This window comes from Eulemur rufifrons, chromosome 12 (assembly GCF_041146395.1).
Source record: "Eulemur rufifrons isolate Redbay chromosome 12, OSU_ERuf_1, whole genome shotgun sequence".
Classification (NCBI taxonomy): Eukaryota; Metazoa; Chordata; class Mammalia; order Primates; family Lemuridae; genus Eulemur; species Eulemur rufifrons.
In genome coordinates this window covers 14,881,063-14,890,174 of record NC_090994.1, presented here as the reverse complement: position 1 = coordinate 14,890,174, position 9,112 = coordinate 14,881,063, and positions in this window count along the sequence as shown.

Genomic DNA, 9,112 nt, shown 5'->3' with positions numbered 1-9,112 from the left:
ACAACGCTGGATAATTGGAATGGTGGCAAGGAATAGTGAGAACACTTGACTTTATGCTTTTTATATGTCTGTATTATTTTTATTTTAAAAGTATGTATTATGTTTTTACTTATATTAAAACAAGCCAACAAAACAGCCATCTAAATCGGTGTGTCTAGGGGCCTGGTGAGGTCTGTGGCGAGAAGTCAGTCTAACCCTCAGCAGTAGCAATAGAACCTAACATTTTTAGGTTTGGAAAGTATTCTTCAGTGAATTTTAAAATCTTTCTGGTCACCAATGGAAGGCAAAAAGTCTTAGTCTAAATATTTACAAGCAAGTCTTCCTATTTTCTCCTTTTTTTGGTCCCTAGGACTGTGCAAGAAAATAGAAAGTTATTTCCAAAAGTTTGACATGTCAGCCTGCAGTTGATCCTCTTGGCCACCAGGTGACATTTGAGTAACTCTACAGGGGAAACCAGATTTGAGCAACATTAATCTAAAGAGAAAATTTTAGAAATTTGGGAAATCTGACAATCACCAAATTAATCTATGGAGAAACGAGGTATAGGTATTTCTTGATACATTTTTATGAGATCAGAAAAAGTTTATCTTGGTAAGAAATTCCATTTTCTCCTCCATTACGAAAAGGTGACATTCTGATTTCTGCCTGAACATCACCATAGCTAAACTCTAAACTCATATTTAAGATTATGGTTATTAGGTTCACTTAATCAAAATGTGCACAGTGTACACATATTCACCTCATTCCAAAGCCCCTGGATGACCCTATGTGGTGAAAAGAAACATCTCAGACTTGCCCTCCCACAGCAAACTGAAAAACATTTGTTTCCTTCCTATGAGTGACAATACATAGCAATCTTCCATTAATTTAATGAAAAATGGCACAAAACCCAGTCCCTTAACCAATTCCTGGGTTTTTCCAATAGTTGAGAGTGATGTCAACACACTGAGACTCAGGGTCTTTTTTCACCTCCCCAATGTGTATAATGTCCTCATAAAGACACGTACACAAGCGCGTTACTCATACTGGCAAAAACATAACAAAAGACCAAACTGGCAATAACCCAAATGTCTATCAACATTAGAAGAAATAAATAAGTTGTGATAGGTTCATAAAATAGAATACTACACATCAAATAAAATGAAAAAACTATATAGACTGCTCATTGACATAAGCCAGACACAAAAGGACACATATCATGTGATTCCATTTATATAAATTCAAAAACAGGCTGAATTAATCAATGGGTTTAGAAGTCAAGGTAATGGCTACATTTAGGGAGGCGATGAAATTTATGTTATGTGGAGTTAGTCAGAGAGACTCAGTCTCTTTAACTCAGTCTTTAACTCAGTCATTCTTATTTTAGTCAGGCCCCCAGTGGATTGGATGAGGTCCACCCACACTGGGGAAGGCAATCCACTTTACACATTCTACCAATCCGAATGTTAGTCTTATCCACAAACACCCTCACAGACCCCCAGAATAATTTTTAACCAAATATCTGGGCAGCCAGTGGCTCAGGCAAATTGATACAAAATTAAGCATCACAGTTATATACATAGTCAAAGCTCAATAACTAGTGGATTGGTTGAATGATTTCATCTACTAGTTAAAGCTATTTTGATATCAAACCATCCCTAAATTTTTTTTTTCTGGCAAAGGATATTTTTTATAAACATTTTAGTGTAGGAATAACATTGGTTAAGTCAAATGCAATGTGGCTTTTTGTGGTTGTCATATATGTAAAAAAATCAAAAATAAGAATGTATCCAATGGAATTAATATAGCAATTTCATTCTTACCAATATTCATTTAAAAAGAAACACAATGTTTTCCTTAATCCTTTTATCCTTTAGTGCTTTCTTTTTGTCTTTTAACTTGTATTTCTAGCCCACTTCCCCTCCAAGAATGTTATGATCATATATCTTACATTTGAAAGTCTTTTATTATTCATATTTCTTTGCAATAAAAGAACATACAAAGAAACTGAAATTTTATTTTCTACACAATAAATCACTAAGAGTGTTAATATTTTCTTCACTGTTGAGTTTTCATAATTATTGGTAACATATAGTTGATCAATATTCTATAAATAATTATACATTTTTAAAATTTACACATAAAAAATAAAAATTTATTGAGAATGTATCTGCTAATGAAATTGGAGTTTTTTTCAAATTATTTCATATATCCAAGGATAAATATTATGATGTATTTATTGGATGATACAGGATTCATTAGCAATTTAGCAATTATATTCTTATTTTTCATTTTTAAAGCATTAAGCACTAAGAACATTTATAAGTAGTTCAAGTATAAGTAGTGTAAGTATATGGAAATGGAAGAAGTTTTATATAACAATGTCACTTAATTCTTTGTACTTTTGAGTTATATGCCAAAAATCACAGTGTAACATCATTAAATATAATTTTAATAATCTATAAGCTGACAACTCAGGTCTGTTTCAATTCTGTGGAAAGCACAGAATTAGAAATAGCCTGACTTGCAAAGGATTTTTAAAATCCAGTTTTTAGAGTCATTCACTTTCTCAACACCAACATTAATATTTCCAGTTGTTCCTTTATGTGATGGCTTTAAAGTTTCATGAGATCATGAATGGATGGAATGAACAAACTTCCCTTGGAAAGTGAGAGAAAGCCCATTTTAAGAGGGAAGTGAGGTTGAGTACCTGTCCCTCCATCAGAAGTTCTCAAGCCGATCAGTTCCAGGAAAAATTACATATGGAAGTTAAAGATATGAAAATGGATTTCCTTAAAACCATCTATGCCTACTTACCCCTTGGAAAGCTTTGCATGCCTCCAGGGTATACCTGTCCGGGTTTCTAGACCATGGACCTACATTAAGACTAGGAAACACATGATGGAAAGAAAATGGCATTCAAGAGATTTAGGAAGAAAACTGACATGATGGTGAGGAAGTGAGAGAAAATGACAAAAACATAACTACAATGTTTCTAGGTGGATGGGGATACTATTATTAATAATCTAGTAAAGTAAACATGTTTTGAGTACATATGTTTTTTAGCTATGTTAGGTTTAAGAGATTTGTGAAACATTCAACTGGACTTATTCAGAAGATTCAGAAGTAAAATAAATATGTGGCTTTGGTCTTTAGGAGAAAGATCTGAGATGGAATTATAGATTTGAAAGTCCTTGTCATTTAGATTTTAATGGAAGACACAGATGTGGTTGAAATCTTCTGAATGAGAATATTAAAAGTGGGAGGAGTTTTACACACATTTTCTCCACCCCTACAATGTAAACAATTTGAGAATCTGGTTCAAATTAATTTCTACCTTTGATTTTCCCAGTGCCCCCAGCAAAGGGCTTGGGAAATGTGAATGAGTAAATGTCCCCTGTATAACCAGTCAAGCAGGGCGGGTGATTACAGCTAAGTCTTACATAAGCACCTGGAATCCACAGATTCCTTCTTTAGGACCCATACAGACCTGGATAAAATTCTTGATAGCTGACAGCAGCTGAAAGCTTCCAGAACAAAGGGAAAGCACAGAGGAACTTGATTTGATCAGGTTATCTGCTTTTATTTTTTAGGGCTAAAATGAACCAACTCCATTGTCCAATCACAATGGGAAGGTACACGATGAAAGTGTCCCAAGGACTTCTGAGGATTTATGCCTCAGCAGCTCTTTATTATCTTTTGAACTCCCCCAAGGAAAAAAAAAGACAAGCAATGAAAAGACTCCCAAGGAGCTTTCTCTGCTGACTCCCCCTACTAGAGGATTGCAAGTCACAGGATTTATCATACCAACTCCTAAAATACTTTTGACCTTGAAAAATCTCACATTCCAGTAAACTGTTACAATGATGAGTTCATCTTCTTTTGCAAACGAACATCATTTTCTTTTTTGTACTATGGTTAACGGTCACTTGGATTTGAAATCTCAGGCTCTTCTATGGAATCCTTATTTCCTTTTCCCTCTATATATCTCAGTAAATCAGGAAGTGCAGTGGATTCTACTTCAGAATCACCACCTTCCCATTTCCATTGCCACGTACTTGCCTGTTTTTCTTAGTTCCTAAACATACACTACAGAGGGTCTGAGTCTCAGTTTGCAAATTCACGTGTGCAAGAAATGTTGTATTTCTTCATTTTCTTTAAATCAAATTCTGATTCAGAACATAAATTCTAGTGGGATGTAAAAAATTCAGTCCCTGTCATTTTTAATAGTTTATCCTCCCCCACAACAGAGTTGTACAAAAGTCCTGGGTTTGTAAAAAAACTAGAGGTCTTTGATTATGGGTGGTTACTCATTATCCCAACATACAGGTGTCCTGCAGGTCTGGGGACTGTGCTGCTTCTATACCATTCTTTGGGCATGGGCAATCTGTGGCAACCTGGAATACTATTGCCCGGGGTCCCTAGTTGCACCAAAAGCCACCCCCCATAAGATCCTTTTGACTAATCAAGGAATGCCACTGAGCAGAAGGGCTCCCCACTTTCTCATAAGACTCACAGACCTCTATCTTAGAAATCTCTTTTCTATCACTAATTCTCAAGGCATTGTTTCTCTCTCACCTTTCTAGAACTCTGTATTAATATAAACTCTTCAATGGTTTAGTTTTTAACTGAAGACAGAAAGAGCATTGAACTTTAAGCTACTTCTGCTTTATGCAAGGCCAAAATCCCTTTAGGGCAGAAATAAAAAATGGAATCTTAATGGTTGAGGGCATATAAGGAGAATACAAACATTTCAATCAATTGTTCTGCCCTATATCCAAATTCTGTAGTGCACTTCTGCATATGACCAAAGTTCATCCTACACAAGATCCTCCACGTAGCAAAAAGCAGTAAATTCAGCTTTATGTTTTAACTCTGAGGAAGGCAAGAATGGCTACTTTACTTCCTGAATAGAGATTTCTAAGACAGCAAGAGTTGTTTCTGAGTCACATAAATGGAAAAGTAAACACGAATTCCAGCCTCACATTTCTCCACTCCTCTTAATTCAACTCATGGGCAAAGCTATTTCATCTGCAAGTCCTTTAATAATTGCTGCAGGCTAAAGAATTGCAGCTAATCCCTGAAAGCAGTGACAATCCCCACAGTTGTCTTATAAAGAAGAGTTGTTTCTGTACTGTGTAGTAACTATTGAATTTTCCATGGGTTTCTTGCTTTCTGTTCTTCTTTGAGGATAAATCAAAGATTTATTAAGTGAATGCCAAATTCAATGGTTGAAGAGAGTAGCGTGTCATTGGGCAACGTCAGGTCAGAATGCTTTTATTCATGCAGAGGTTTTTTTAAAATCCCAGGTTGTACAGCATAGAACTTTCTCCACTCTAGGCACTCAGAGCATCCCTATCCTTCCTGAGTACCCGTTTAATGATTCAACAGAAGTCCATCTTAAGAGTTTCATTGTTACAGACTTTGTCTTAGTAAGAATGGCCATTTCTCACTTGAGTATGTACTGTTCTGCTGCATATTTTATATACACCGTCTGTGATCTCCATTTTCAAGAAGAGGAAACTGAGGCTCAGATATATGAAAAGAGTTACCTAAACCCTAACAGCCATTAGTAAGGGAGCCAGGATTTAAACTTTGTTCTTTTACTACCCCTGCTGTTACTCAGTCACTAAAATACAGCTACGTGGAGTATTAATTTATGATGATAGTTTGGTTATAAAAATGTCAGCCTTATAAAGTCAGTTCATTTTATTTTCTACATTGCACCAATTAATGCAAAAAAATGTTAACCTACTTCAAGAATATTCTGATCCCTGTGGTTTACCATTCTTATCACTATAATAGGTTTTCACATTGACTTCTTTATGGTTCCTATTATTAAACAGTGAAAGGACAATACCAAATACTCTGTGGGTATTTTAAAAGGTATATACCTATTCAATCATTCTTTACTACTTTACGATTTCCAGTTTTAGGCCTTCCAGTTTTTATGTACCTTAAATATAACAGAATTTATCAATTAACCTCGCTGTTCATAAAGGCTGTTAAGTGGTCACAGTCTCGGATGCTAAAGACCGTGTAATGTGATTACAGACTGAGCAGATTACCCTCGATGGCTGGCTTTCCCCTACAGGAAAATACAGGATTTCTAAAGAAAAATACATTACTTGGCAATTTTACCGATTTCATTTTTGCATGGTATCTTACTAATCCTTAATTGTATACAGACGGCATGTAATCATGGTATAGCTACAATTTTGAATTGTGCATGTTCACACAGTCTAGTTATTTCTAATGACTGCACAGTACTCATTTGAGTTTTTTTCTATTTGTCACCTGTAGTAGGCATTAGTTTTTTTCTAAGGTTTTGCTATTCTAGAGACATTGAAAAGGCATGTGGATTTCATTTTTTTTGAATTATTTCCTTAAGGTAATTCCTCCAATATTGGAGTGGGTCAGAGTATGAACATTCGAATGATCCTTGATACATATATGGCGATATTACTTTCTAAAAAGATTAGCAACTTAGCACCACTACCAAAAATATAGGACTGAACGCAATTTGAGCACCTCACAATCTTGGTGGGGTACTTAAAAACAGGTGCTAATTCCACAGCTGTAAAATGCACCCCTCATATGTAAAGCCTGCAATGCAGGGGGCCATCAATCAGCCCGGACCTTTTACTCATCAACCTTCTTAGATGGTCTGTAACTTGACCTGGTAGCAAGGTGCAGCCGACTACCTAGGTCCAACTCAGTTCACCACGTATTAATTAGCTGTGTGATCCTCAACAAACTACTTAACTATTTTGTATTTCAGTTTCCTCACTTAAACGAGAATACCTACTTCGCAGGATTTTTCCAAGGGTTACATGTACTGCCTACTGCATTTTGAAATGAAGCATATATTCTTTTCAATATCCTAAATGGTGACCAAAAAAAAAAAAAAATCTTTAAGGATAGACTTAATTTTGGTGAACAGCCAAAAGCTCTCTGCAAGACAGCTCATTTATTAAAACTTGCGTCATACATATTGTACCTATAAAAAAGGTTAAACTTTTTTTAAATGTTGGCATTTAAACATTGGCTTAGGAAGAAAAGTTATACCCTTGAATTTGTATCAAGCCAGTCATCTCGTTGCTGATCAAGGTCAAACCACCGAGTCACTGCTATTTTATCTGTCCTCTCTCAGTCTACCTGCGGAAGTTTGCCTTATTTTTTCTTTTTAAGTGGATGAATATGATCCCAAAGAAAGCACATAGAATATTTTATTAGTCTTGAGCTCTGGGAAAATTAACTTGTATTATTTACTTCTCTTCTACTCTCCTTAAGAAAATTCTATTAGATGGATATTTAAAAAACAAAAAACTTCGAATCTGTCCTCCAGGTCTCAATTTTTCCCTCATACATTTACTCTTTTGATCTCTCTGCATTGTGTCCTGGGAAGGAACCCAACTTAATTCTCCACCTCATGAATTCGTTTTTTTTTATCTGCATTCATTTTTCTATTATGCTCATCTACCAAGTTCATTTCCATGATTCATTCATTGAATGCTTCTATGGTGACAGGGACTGTCTGAGGAACACTTTAGATCCCAGATCTTTTGGGGGACTGCAACATTCTCAAATCTAAGGATATTGAGTTTGTTGCCTTGTTTAGGGTGTTCATGTTGCTCAAATTTCTACAATTTGATTGACTACTCATTTTTGTCATTGGCGGCTGCGAGTTCAGTGAAAGGCAGCCTGCCTCCGTGGCCCCTGGAGAACACCGGAACATACTGCCACATGAGGGGAGCCAGTAGTCTGCTAAGCACGAGGGCCCCTCATCCTACTGGAGATCTGTAGCTACTGAAGATTTTGTGGGTATTCTCTGGCCCAAGATCTAGATTCAGTTCTTTCGTCTGAGAGCAACTGCTATTGCTGCCTACTGCCCAGCCTCAGTGTGGGAGAAGGCCAAATGATCCAACAGTTTCAACAAAAGCCTCATAAGAGAGATTTCCAAGATCCTCTTCTAGTTTGGGCTGTCCTGTAACTTACTCCCATTTGACCTACAGTTCTCATTTCTGCAAAGCCATGCTTTCCTCTGGTCTTATATATCGGATCCTGTTTCCGTATCTCAGAACTCCACAAAAGCAATGGTTAATTTATGGGATTTTGGTTTCATAATGCCATTAGATTTCATTGCTTAAATCTGTCTAAACTGCTAGACACCAGCCATAATATGCAGGAGAGGATTTATGTATTTCATTCAGTTATCTTTCTTAAGTGCCTAAGTGAAGCACAAGGAAACTGCTATGAAGTTCAGAGATTTTCTAGTCAAGTGAAGGCATCTGTGTGCAACCTTGAAGAACAGGAAGAACCAGACATGTACAGACAGGTGCATAGAAAGAGTAGCAACTAGCTACTTTGGCTTGAAACACTGATTCATGATAGAACTTAGACATTTAAAGTGATAAGGGAAAAATAACTGTCAGGTTTTTTTTTTTTTAACAAACCATATGGAAAGTACAGTAGGAAAAATAAATCCATAGATTTTTAAAAATCTACAAACAGAATAACTATCAAGAGATAATTTATCACAAAATTAGTGTAAAATGATAAATAAGGCCCATACATTTCCATTAGAATAGGTGTGCATGTGTGTTTGGGTATGTATGTAAACTCTTCATTTATACTATGTCACTTTTTAACAAGCATTTAATAGTTTTTAATATAAGAAAGTTTAACACTTTAAAAACTATTGATAGGGAACTTTGGGGAGAATGGCCCATTTAGATGTTTTCTGCAGAACTAACGCATAGACTGTCAATTGACATGATTGTGGTGGTGAGGTGTGTTCCTCTAGGGAGTCATTTCTGAATATATTTTTTATAAAACCATTCAGTATTAAAAGATGATTTATTATATTTGGAAAATCATAGCTGGGGAATTGGGGGCAGCAATGGTCAATTCTATGTAACCAAGAGGAGTCTCAAAAGGTGTAGCATGAATGTAAGAATATTATTTTTATCCTAAAAGGACATGGATTTTTAAAAGGTTGAAAAATAGTGCTTTAGAGATGCAGTTCCCAACCCCTGGGCCACAGACCAGGACCGGTCATTGGCCTGTTAGGGACTAGGCCACAGAGCTCTGCCACCCATCAGTGGAAAAATTGCCTTTCATGATACTTAGG